At 42.3% G+C, this 13,146-nt stretch overlaps 1 protein-coding gene across 5 annotated transcripts in view; it reads right to left on the bottom strand.

The window, feature by feature from the left end:
- gulp1a (GULP PTB domain containing engulfment adaptor 1a) overlaps positions 1-13,146 on the bottom strand; it is a 48,013-nt gene that overhangs the window by 18,390 nt on the left and 16,477 nt on the right. For 3 of the 5 annotated variants that reach the window (XM_062456340.1, XM_062456338.1, XM_062456339.1), the window contains exon 2: positions 10,035-10,126. The gene's annotated coding sequence lies outside the window, so the exon portion shown is untranslated. Of the gene's footprint in view, positions 1-1,834; positions 2,090-2,263; positions 2,407-10,034; positions 10,127-13,146 lie in introns of those variants that run through there. The other 2 variants (XM_062456337.1, XM_062456336.1) reach the window with 2 other exon arrangements.

The following is a 13,146-nucleotide window of genomic DNA, read 5'->3' as shown; positions in this document are numbered from 1 at the left end:
CCTAAGTCTGTCAAAACAAAAAGGTTTTACTAGAGCAAAGAGACAGATTTTGATCCTTACAAACGGACAAAAATGCAGTCCTAGAGAGTAGTACAGCCACATGAACAAGTGTACTGGTTTGCTGTTTCAGCATGAACAAGTCTACAGGTTTGCTGTGTCAGGGTCAAGCACAAGAGGCAACAGAGAAACTTCTGGTTTAGAGAACGATGGAAACTGACATTCTCACTTTCCTATTAAACAAACTAACCCTAACCCTTAAACAAGCACCACCAAGCTGCATGTTGTGATGGGTTCCACCATCATGGAGGTCCAGCGAGGCCTTCAGTGGCATCATGAGTTGCCTTGCTGAGCTTCCCTGCTCCAACATCTTACCTTAACGAGATCTCCACCCAAAACCCTCAACACTATCGTCAAGCAGCGGCAACTTCCAACCCCTCCCTCGAAGCTTTCTGACTGTGGGGATTAAATCATTAAGCCTATTCATGACCGTAAACAGCACTACATAATGACACGTCTGAGCTATTCATTTTTAAAAAGAACATGAAGTCAAATGGGAACTGCCACCAAAGCATTATTTGTCAAAGCAATGTATGTTGATGAAACAAAGAAGAGTGCAACAAATAGCACTGAGGAACAGTTCACTTGACAAGATAAGGATGCCTGACAATCCAGCAAACTGTTTCAAGCACGACAAAAACTAGCAAAATCAAAAAGATTGTTGATGCTGTCCTCATTCACTTTCCAGAGAGGTACTGTTGCTGTTGACAACGGCAAAGCTATTTACAGCCAAAATAAAATTTTAAATGCCATTAATTAACAACATGGAAATACGTAAGCAGGCCATAATATTAATTTGCTTTGTATCGTCCTATCCTGCGTTGCCTAAACTGACATCCAGCTGTGATGACGCTTATTTTGACTGACAGAGGCTGTGTTTGACTGACAGGGACTGTGTTTGCTCGATTTTAATGGCATCCTCGCTGGTGACTCACCCAGAAAGAAAGAAACAACCACCCTCTAGAGACAGACTTATACAAGCACACACACACACCGCCTTCGCAGTGAGTTACAGACCTCCCAAAGTCCCCACTGCTGTTTACCAGCTGTGGTCTGAAACACCAAGCCAGTCAGGTATGTTTGAGTCCACTCAGAGGAGTGTTGAGGATCAAGACTAGTTAAGAAAGTCCTATTACCAGGGTTGGTTCCTTCACATGCAACCCTTCCTCAGGACTGTTCCTGGGCTCCCTCCCAGCGGGGGCGGGAGGGTGGGGGGGGGGATGCATGGCTCCCCTGGGACGACTCAGACCATATGCGGTTTACTGGAAGTTCGCTCGACCGAAGCATCTGAGGACACAGCAACACTGGGGGCTCGAGTCGCACATAAACACCATCGGCTCTGATTATCAAAGCAAATGGGACACGCACTGTCACTTTGCAGCTCAAGAGGTACGGATAAACAGCTTCGATACCACTCGAAAGCTGTTATAGGCAACACATCACTGATGAAAGGTAGTAAAGATGAATAAATGTACAGGATCAAGGGGTGAATTCATTAATCAAGCCACAATCAAAATGAATCAAACTACATAACTGTAGCAAGTGTGATGCCTTCATGAGAAAAAAAACTCTGTTTAGCAATTTGCCTTCAGTGACTCAGACAGATGGAATTTAGGTTGGGAAACAAACTTGTTTGTTGACCTACTTTGACCCTGGGAAGAACTTCTTTAAAGCCCAAATCCAATACACAATCAAACAGGCTTCCAATTATTTTACATAAAATTACTGATAATATTTCAAAAAAGTAACAAAACATGCTCTTAAAAAGAATACTTACTAATCAGATCCATATGAGCCAACAGGCAGCCCTGCTATCAACATGGGAGAGAGACATGCAGCTCCAACACCATGCTACAGACAAAAGGCAACCAAAGATCCTTTGTTCTTCTCCAACTTTGCTTGTCATCAAGCTCTGGAATCCAGCTTGCTAACCTCACCACGTTACACACCACAAAATAATCTGTTTATGAATTTAGCCCCAACATTCCACAATCGAATCGGACGGAGACCCTGAGCGCAGCCCTGCCGTTCACAGACTCCCACACACAAAACAGCAGCTCGACCAGCAATGATCAGAAAATATCATTAAAGAACCCCACCAGGAACACTGCCTATGCCAAGTGGAGCAAAAGAAGAACAGTTTTATAATGGCATCGGTACAAACAAGCAAAAGGAACCAAGTGAGTACCAAAATATAGCGACTTACTAGCTTTGTGACGGGGTGGAATAGTGAGGAGGAAGTTCCAGCGGTGCCTAATAGTTTTCAGCTGTGGGCCAGATGGTGATACATTCAGGACTGCAGTTAAAGATGATGGGTTTGCAAACTCAAGAGCTTTGCTCAAGACACATGATACCTGGATGTGAAGTTAAATTCCTCCACCCAAAAATCATTTTTCAGACCAGTTTTCTACGCGTGAGGAAACTTCAGGTCAGCACAAACTGGCTTTTTTTGTGCGTTTTTTCCCCGAGGTAACCTGCCAGACTTTAAACATCAACATACCAAAAGTTGAATTTCGAACCGACAACTCTTGGCCTGGATCTCTCAGATAAAACACATACCAGACTTCTTAAGTGATCAAATCACACTGAACAATACTGTCACCACGATTTCATAGCACAGTAACATGTGAAAACAAAAATCAATACATTTACACAATAAATGGTGAGTGTTAGAAAATAAGGGAAACTAGTATCTTAAGAAAGGACAGTTTCCAATACAGCTGCAGAAATACTTTAGGATTAAAGAGGTAGGATCCTGACAGCTTGAACTGCGTTCTGCCTCTGAAATCCCACACTTGCTCATCCCATTCAATGCTTAGATGAACTGTTGCTAAGGACAGCTTTGCAAGCATGGGAGAAGGGCAGATTATAAAAATGTACAATTTAATCTAATGATCTACAAAAATCTAATTTTTCTTCCTGAAGAAACACAGGTTTGGAAACTTCAAGTAAGCTCAAAAACTAATTCCTGTCTCAACAAGAAATGTTTGTTCTAAAAGTTTGTTTAACTACAAGCTTAAACTCTAGATCGACAAAAACAAATAGGCCTATTTGACCTACAGTTTTCTGGATTTGAGTAAACAGATTAGATCGAATGAGTTTTAGGCTATGGAAGCAAATTGTTACCAAAATTCAAATGAAAATGCATTTCCAGAAATGCATTTGCATTTTAAGAATGTGGCTGCATTATTTGACTCAAATGAAATTAGTAATCAATCATCCTATTTGCATTTTAATTTTCTTCTTCAAGAGTGCTCAATCTTTCACTTAATTAAAATGAAAAAGATTTAATTTTCAAAACATGCCCCAGCAAATAGATACCAAAATTCAATTTGAAATGTAAAATTTGAAAATTAAAATGCATTTCCAGAAATGCATTTTCATTTTAAGAACGTGGCTGCAAAATCGTGACCACAATTCAAATTCAAATGCATTTCCAGAAATGCATTTTCATTTTCAAGAACGTGGCTGCAAAATCGTGACCACAATTCAAATTCAAATGCATTTCCAGAAATGCATTTTCATTTTAAGAACGTGGCTGCAAAATCGTGACCACAATTCAAATTCAAATGCATTTCCAGAAATGCATTTTCATTTTAAGAACGTGGCTGTAAAATCGTGACCACAATTCAAATTCAAATGCATTTGCAGAAATGCAAAATGAACGAAAAAGCATTCTGAGCGGCGCAGCAGAGTGAGGTCAGTAGCCGCTCTTCTTCAGCTCCCTGCTGACCGAGCTACCCATCTTGTTCAGTAGGGAGCAGTGTGCACATCTGCATTGCATTACATTGCAAATGTACCGGGAAATTGATTGAATTGCCGGGTCTTTAGAGGACGCATCACAGACTGAGCAACTTGATGTCAAACAATGACTAAAACAGTGGCAGAGCTACTATTAATGTGTAAATCTGTGACGGCAGAGTATGCAGCCAAGCTCTCTATGACTTGTTCTACTCAGTCACGGGCATCAGACTCAGATATATTATTAGATTCTATCTGTTCAGCTAATTCTAACAGTGTTTGCACAATTTGAGGGAGCGCCATGGTCTGTGATGCGTCCTCTAAAGCAGCGGTCCCCAACCTTTTTTGCGTCACGGACCGCTTTCATGTAAGACATATTTTCACGGACCGTCAGAACGGACTGGGAGGAAAGATAGGCCCTGGACAGCTGCGCTGCTAATGCATGTACATTCTGGGTTTGATGTGATCCTAGTTAGTGACTTCCACACCTAGTTTAGCTGATTTAAGCGAAAAATAGTTTGAGTTTTATGTAAAATAAACAGACGTTTTTTCAATTGACCCATCTTTAAGTTTCTTAGCCTGGTTTTCCATCGTTATATTGTTACTAGCTAGCTTTCGATGTGTCAGTCCCACTGTTGTGTGTGACTATAAGCTACGACAGTGACACCCGAAGTGCGTTCCTTATATCCAGTTCAGGCCTATTCCAAAATGTTGTTTGATTGCTGTCACGGCAGAAAATCCCGCTTGATGTTGGAAATGGAAGCAGGGTTTTCAGTGCTTTAGTGGCGATCTCAGGATAGCCTTCATCCAAAACACCGATAGAGTTGTTGTCTCAAACAGGCTTCATTGAGTGGTAACTATCACTTGTCATGTGTCAAGAGTAAGAGACGCGCATGATACCGTTCAATAAAGCCCACAAACTTGCTAAAAAATGAGTAAACACATGTCTTTGCAGAGCTTTTTTGCTCAGGGGAAAAGGCCCGCGGAGAAGGAGAGAATCAGGTCATTTTTCAGAATAAAACGTCTTTCAGACTGATAATCAATTAAAAGGAAATAATGTTATTAATTCTTTTTTGTGCGGCCCGGTACGAAATGACTCGCGGACCGGTGGGCACCGGTTGGGGAACGCTGCTCTAAAGACCCGGCAATTCAATCAATTTCCCGGCACATTTGCAATGTAATGCAATGCAGATGTGCACACCGCCCCCTACCGAACAAGATGGATAGCTCGGTCAGCAGCGAGCTGAAGAAGAGCGGCTACTGACGTCACTCTGCTGCGCCGCTCAGAATGCTTTTTCGTTCATTTTGCATTTCTGCAAATGCATTTGAATTTGAATTGTGGTCACGATTTTACAGCCACGTTCTTAAAATGAAAATGCATTTGAATTTGAATTGTGGTCACGATTTTGCAGCCACGTTCTTGAAAATGCATTTCTGGAAATGCATTTGAATTTGAATTGTGGTCACGATTTTGCAGCCACGTTCTTAAAATGAAAATGCATTTCTGGAAATGCATTTGAATTTGAATTGTGGTCACGATTTTGCAGCCACGTTCTTAAAATGAAAATTCATTTCTGGAAATAATTAATTTTCAAATTTTACATTTCAAATTGAATTTTGGTATCTATTTGCTGGGGCATGTTTTGAAAATTAAATCTCAAATGTCTATTTCTTTTTCATTTTAATTAAGTGAAAGATTGAGCACTCTTGAAGAAGAAAATTAAAATGCAAATAGGATGATTGATTACTAATTTCATTTATGAGTCAAATAACGCAGCCACATTCTTAAAATGCAAATGCATTTCTGGAAATGCATTTGCATTTGAATTTTGGTAACGATTTGCTTCCATATTAGGCGACTCGCAGTTCTCTGGTTCCTGCCTTTAGAACAGGGAGGGACTCCAGGATGGAGGCTCTGTTCACACTAACCTTTCCTCTTCCCTCACCAAGTACACAGGCGTCCTGGGATAATCAAGTAGCTTCAGGAACTTTCCCGCTGTATCCGTCTCCCACAACACAGTGTTCCAGTTACTGAGAGATGTGTCCACATGCATGCCACTGCCAACAAGGTCAAACGTTTGAGATCGCTGAGAGCTTAAGTCAGCAGTCCTAAAAGGTTATAACAACAGTTATAACCCCCACCCCCAATATGGAAACCCTTTCACTCCATTATTGACACGACCAACATTTGCCACCTGAGGCGGATACATATCACAGCTGTTGGCCATTTTCATACTAGAGTATTTACTTTGATCTTTATTCATGCCACAGGAAAATTCCTTCCTTAATATATTTATTTGAAAAGATTGTGAGGATCAGTCTGCTTCAGCCACAAATCTGGGTTTATAATCCTCCTAATCAGGTGCAATTACAAAGCACCTTTTGTAGCCATAAAGACATGTCAACCAAACAAGGCAGGCTACAGAGGCAAACCAAGCACACCCTGATTCCTGTACATCTGGAGGCGGGCTACAGAGGCAAACCAAGCACACCCTGATTCCTGTTCATCTGCAGGCGGGCTACAGAGGCAAACCAAGCACACCCTGATTCCTGTTCATCTGCAGGCGGGCTACAGAGGCAAACCAAGCACACCCTGATTCCTGTTCATCTGCAGGCGGGCTTTCAGTTTCAACTGTTGATGCATTTTCATCCCTGTAGATGTTACTATAGTAACGATAGTTACTGCAGGATGCTAATTGAAATGCACCACCAATACAATACATACCCTTATCAAAAACATCATACACTTTTCAAAAGGGTTGGCTGCTCAGATGTGAGTGTTAAACAACTTCCATTGGATGATGGAATATTTGTTCACGCTATTGCTGCTCAGTGAGGGACTGTTAATGAGACTGAAGAAGCAGTCAACACTGTGTGGCACAGGCCTAATTGGCAATTAGCAGCAGTTTAGCAGAGAATCCTGCACTGAAGGTGACCCAAAGGCAGGACAGGAGCATTTTACTAATATTTTGTGTTATTACAATGTATTTGATCAGCCCTTTCCTGGTTCACTCGGAGACAGAATTTTTTTTGTCTGGAATGTGTAACTTGGTTTGTAAGCCTGTGGTATTCCACCCTGACAGAGCTGTAATGACTGTACATATAATTCCACCCTGACAACAGAGCTGTAATGACTGTACAGATCAGCCTGTTGTGGCTGTGCTTCCGAGTTGTGTTCCCTACTGAGGTGCTGCTGGGTCGGGACTCAGAGATGTTTGATGGAGACATTCCTCAGAAACAGATAGCTGTCTGGAGGATGTGTCAAGAAGGTGTCACAATTTCAAATCTTTCAAGAGGTCACAACTTCTTATATATCCTCATGGAAAATCGAATCTTTATATATATCTCTTTCCTGGAATACGACACTGTGTACAGCGTCAAGAGTTCTGTGGTTCAGGAGTGGGGGGGGGCTCCAGGTGACATCAAACACTTTCAAAATAAACAGATATTTCTTGGATGTTATTGTACCTATTCATATTTGTTCCATAATATGAATGTTGCTCATTAAGCCATACTTAATAAGATCAAATCTTTGGGTTGCAGCCATGATACCACAGTAGGGATGATGCTCACTTCACAAAATGTTTTGTTTAAGGTTTAACTTTTTCACAGAGGCATTCCTCCCAAAGTTAGCTCTCACATACAAAATTCCAGGGTCCAATTTCAGTGTACACCATATACTGCTGTTCCATATATGAATAAAACTTTAAGACTGTTTCCAATCATTGACAGTAGAGAGAGAAAATGTTCTGCAAGTACGCAAGAGGACACAACAGCGACGAAGCAATAACATAACAGTAGGATAATCTACTGCTTAAGATGGTAAAACCTTGAAAAGGAGTCAAACACAAATGCATATCAAATACAGCAAGTGGACTCAAATTAGAACGTTCAAAATAGGAAAGATTAATCATCAGAAATATAATACAGGAACTTCCTAAGAACCACCAACCTAAGTTGGGTTCTTTAACAGGGTCATCTGTCTTTGGGATGAGGAAACAGCTGACCAAGCAAACTTTCATAACGGCATGCCAGCTTTAGTGACATATTTAGCCCAAATTAAAAAATCTGTCAAGAGGTTATCGTTTGGGAACCATCAGAACACTCCTGGCGTCAACGACAAATCACTCAATCCACCACTGCCAATTTATTCAACAAGGTCAAAGTCTGCAAAGTACTTTTGATAACTCACTGACATTGACATTACTCTCGCCTGTTACTGTAGATTCTGCTGACATTGCTAATAAACTCCCTCAGCTCTCCTCAGAGACATGCCAGTTTATTTCCCTGCCCTGCCTCGGGTGGACAGTGTTGTGTTGAGAGAAAACCTGCCTCTTATCTGGGTGGAAAATACAAACACAAGAGACCCCTCAGGGGCTTGTGGGGCAAATCAACTAAAAATGTATTATATACACACAAATATAAAAAAAATTACACTCCTTGACGCCAGACAAGCCAGAAATGCTTTCTTTTCTATGTTGTGTGTATGATTTTTCTTCTCATAACTTCCATATATATATATCTCATTTTCATTGAAGGCTCTGGCTGGACCACTACACAGACCATTTAGTTTCTTGACATTTTGTTTTCCTTTTCCTTTAACAGCCATGCCTGTGTGCTTAACAGACATGATGCTGACACAACGCATGGCCCCCAGCAGGGATGTTGATCTGCACAAGACGTGTTTGTTCCTGAACTGAACAATATTTTGGTTTCATCCATCTACTTCAATCAACACCAGATTCTAAATCCCGTCCTGCCATTGGAGCAATCACTTCACACAGACAGAGGAGGAGGCAATTAACATGAGTCATTAACTGTCCGGCCCGTGGCATGCTGCTATCAAACGTCAAACTATTTTGGGTTTTCACGTTTATGGTGCATTAGCATTGCAGATTTCTGATCGTGTACTAATTCAAAATCTGATAACCCGTCGCTGATGCATTAGAAAGGGATTCAAGTGTGTGTGTCACATAGGCAGGGTGGTACGTGTGTGTGTGTTGCAGGAGGTGTGTGTGTGTCGTGCGTGCAGGGTGACCTCTGGGATAAGTTACTGCTTGTCTGAATAAATTGGCCCGGTGCACTGAGAGATGCCCTGGAGCAAGGACCTTTGACTGGCTCGTGTCATTACTATGCTGCCTGTCTGCATGTGCGTGCGTTAATATGGGTTGGCAGTGTGTGTGTGTGTGTGTGTGTGTGTGTGTGTGTGTGTGTGTGTGTGCTAATACGGGGTGGCAGACTAACAGACATACCCAGGATCCACTAAGCCTTGCCCAAAATACAAACTCTCTCTACCGTCAACATGTATGTTCAGGCTGCTGTGTTAGTACAACACACTGCACTTACCCTCTACTTGAAACAAACACCTCGATATATGGGCCTTGGGGAATTAGACCGGCTTTCATTATGAGTCCTCAGTATGTCACTACTAAGCTCCTTAGTGCATGATGACGAGTCCTCACCCACTGCACTGCAACAGCTCCAGGATTTCAGACTTGTGTACCAGGAACCAAACAGCAGCTTTAAATGGTGGCACTCCATCATCAATTTCAATGAGGGATTCTAGCGGCCCGTTTATGGCCCAAATATACCTCAATAATTTAGCTCTAATCTCCACCACCGTTTTTTGCATGATAAGGCATACTGTACCCAAGTTAGACATAATGGCTGTCCCAAGTCTTTAATGCACGCTCATATCTTACCATCTGCGTCTTTTTTAAATGTGTTGACTTCCTGAGGAAGCCTCAGGCTGAACTGTCAAACTGTACACAAGGACATTTCAAACAGCGGCCACATGTCCACGTTGCATTTGATAAATTACCCAGACAGGGATGGTTCACTGTGGTAAATTATTTCCACTGCTATTTGAATAATGTAATGCATACGTTATGAAACACTCATCTCAAGACTCAAGTTTACAATCACAGAGGTGAGGCGTCTCAATACACCAAGAACAAAGTCACTCAGCAGAACTCCAGATCACCATGACCGTGTCAGGAACAATCGCTGCTCTCCTGCAAACATCTCATGTTCGTGCACTCCACTACACAGCCATGACAGGAATATAGAGTTAGTTATCTGCCTTCAACATAAGACAATCCCAAACAACAACTTAGTGGAGTTATTGAACAAGCACTGAGCGTACACAGATTGCTCTGTGAGCTCTGAGCTGGATGAGGAGGGCTGTGATCAATACAGACACGCTAGTGTGCATGATGGCAGATAAGGCACCTTACCGATACTGTGGCTTGTTAACGAACAGGGTCCTGGGTTGGATGTGGCTTCACACATTTAGCAGCCGCTGGATTCTCATGAGTACTGTTGTCCCCTGTGGAGAGAAGAAAGAATCACCTTTAGCAATCCTGTGGCACAGATGACTCGCAGAAACAGAGGATGTTCAAAATAATGTTGCTTTAGAACAATGTCTACACTTAGCATGTGAGCAAGAAGCGCAAGCATGCGTCTGCAAAAAAGTTTGGCCAAAGTGAGTTCATTGCAGATAGCTAATGCTTACTCTAGGCACCTCTGAGCTATAATGTTAAGTCTCCCGAGTAACCCACTCAGGCATAGGAAGGGAAAAGAACATATGCCTTCCCAAAGAACTGGAAAAAATGCATAAACCCTGACATTTACTTAACAGATTCAAGGCAAGGGGATAAAATCCAGTTTTAAAGATTCAAACAAACCGACAATTCATCTCAAAATGGATTATAAATTGTAAGCGTTTCTAAGAAGTAATGTCCTGCCAAATGGGAAGCCTACGTTCAGCTTCACAGTCACTATCTGTGCTGAAACAAAGCTGACACGATAACAACTTTCTCTGGCTACAGATAGTGACACAGATGATTTTTACTAGTTCACTTTTTATCATGAGATCCACATATAGTGGATGTTCTTGTACAGTAGGGATGGGGAAATGGTAGCCTACTGCTTGAAATAAAATGTACAAACTGTGAGGTCGGTCATTTATGGAGCCTGCTACAGCAAACCTGCATTCCACACGTTTAATTAGATTCATTAGAGTGCAAGATGTTCCTCTACATTGCAAACCCTCCTTTCCAGATCCTAACATCTGACTAACCAGGATTGAGGGGGAATCATTATTCCTTCTTCAGGGATTTATTTGTTAGTCTGAAATTGTGTCTCATTAGAGCAGGAAGATGTCGAGCAGAAGACTGAGATGGCTGAGAAGACGCCGCAAGCAGGAGACGTGACCAGCAGCCCCTCTACGTGAAGACGTTACCCAGGAACCCCCTGAGCTGCTGCCGTTACACCACCCTGCCGTTACACCACCCTGCTGCAGTCAGCACTTCCTGCGACCCGCAAGCCAACGAGACCACGACCCAGATGTGGCTCTGACACCCCGAAGACACGTCTGCACCTGCCGGCTCCCTATGAGAGCATGCAGTGATGAGGTGTGATCTTCTGAGAGCAGAAACCATAGGGTCCTATATGTACTGGGGTTGAACAGAGTCAGAACACATTTTAAAGCCAATGTAATTCCATTAAGGGATTACGCCACCTAGCCTATATGAGGCCCGAATGCTCTATTTTCACAGCAGAACAGTTCAGAAAACAGTGCTTGCATTTTGTAATCTAAACCGGACACAAACGTAAAATCCACTAACCCAGTAAATTGAAAGGAAATTGAATGAAGAATTAGATTCCCATTAATAAAGGTGGACAATGCAAGTAAATGTCAAAAGGTAGATTGTGAGAGTTGATGTTACAGGACATGAGCCCACCCAGTAGCATCTGTATGAACAATTCAGTGGACGAGCTGTACAGGCCTCCTGCCTGTCAAAGCTTCTGGCTTCCAGAAAGCAACACAACCATGCAGCTCTCTCGCTCTCCTCCCTTTCTTGTGCCGTTTATTCTAGGAGGTATAGGATGCGATGACAGCACAATGCTCACTCTCCCAAGGATTCAGGCAGCACACAGGCCTGTGCTCCAGAGCCAGCGTGCTGGCAGGGCTAGATAACAAGCAGGGAAGCAGACACACTGCCAGGATGCTCTCCTTTAGCAAGCTCAGTGCCTGAGGGGGAGAGCACTGGACTGGGCACGTCAGAGTGTAAAGACCAATCCCTCCCGACTCCACTGGAACGCCGTCTGCAGGATCTGAACAACAGAGGAACGCATTACTGTCGCCAATTATGGAGGATCTACAAGACGTTAGCCAGGAAACAGTTCAGAAGACTCAAGTTGTGATGATATATAGATCTAATGTGTGAGTCTTTACACTATATACATAACCTTTTTATTTCATACTTAAAATAATTTGAAGGACAAAGCCCAATGTAAACCCAATGGTGTGTTAAAGATGAAATGTGTTTACTTTGATCATTTTATTGTGTATGAAACAATATCAGGCATGGTTGGACCCAGAAAGAACGTAGAAAATCCTCAAAAACATTTTTCTAGAGAAGATGGTCATTAAATTGATTTAGAATGTCCTACTTGCTCCACCTCAGACAAAAGCACCGTGTGTCTGTGTGATACACTGGAGGGAGGATCCAGTCATTGTGCTTATTTCACACATCTGACAGAACAGTTCCAACTACCCAGTATCGAGTCCAGGGCTTCTGAAGCCGTTCTGTTGCATCCCTCCTGCATGCATTACTACTAACAGGGTAGACAGAACAAATACCTGACCTACTTACAATGATTGATTTCTTGTGTCAACTGCAGTCAAGCTAAATTAAACTGTAATTTCATGCGAGCTAAGTGGAATGAAGCAGTCTACTTCTGCCAGCAGACAGCAGGCGTGTGGAAGACACAACGGGAGGATTTGTATTATTGATTAAACACTACCTGTTCTCTTTTGTTTGGGATCAACAGAGGCAGTAGGAACATCACAGAGGCAGTAGCAACATCACAGAGGCAGTAGCAACATCACAGAGGCAGTAGCAACATCACAGAGGCAGTAGCAACATCACAGAGGCAGTAGGAACATCACTGTGCTTTCACTCCTGTAGTTCCAAACTACCGTCATTACCACTACTGCTGTCCTCCCCCCAACATTTAATGTTGCAGCTTCACAGGAGAGATCTGAATCAACTGCTCATATGCAAAATATCTGCAGGTAAAAACGGAAATACATTTGCATTTAGATGTTGAAGGATTCTACGCAACTACAGTTATGTACTTCTCTAAGCCTTTAGGAGCAAAATACAATGGATAATGAAATACATTTTCCAACAGTGGTTACTTGATTGTATGACATCTTTGACACAAGACTTCCTAAAGTTACATTTGGACATGACTGCACTTAGCACTCCTAAGGAGCCAACACTGGTCATGAGAGGACAAGGAACTTTCCAAAAGGAACAATGTTAATATTTACAGATC

This window comes from Osmerus eperlanus, chromosome 3 (assembly GCF_963692335.1).
Source record: "Osmerus eperlanus chromosome 3, fOsmEpe2.1, whole genome shotgun sequence".
NCBI classification, from domain to species: Eukaryota; Metazoa; Chordata; class Actinopteri; order Osmeriformes; family Osmeridae; genus Osmerus; species Osmerus eperlanus.
Note: the sequence above shows the minus strand (reverse complement) of the source record. Positions and strands in the feature narration are given on the sequence as shown.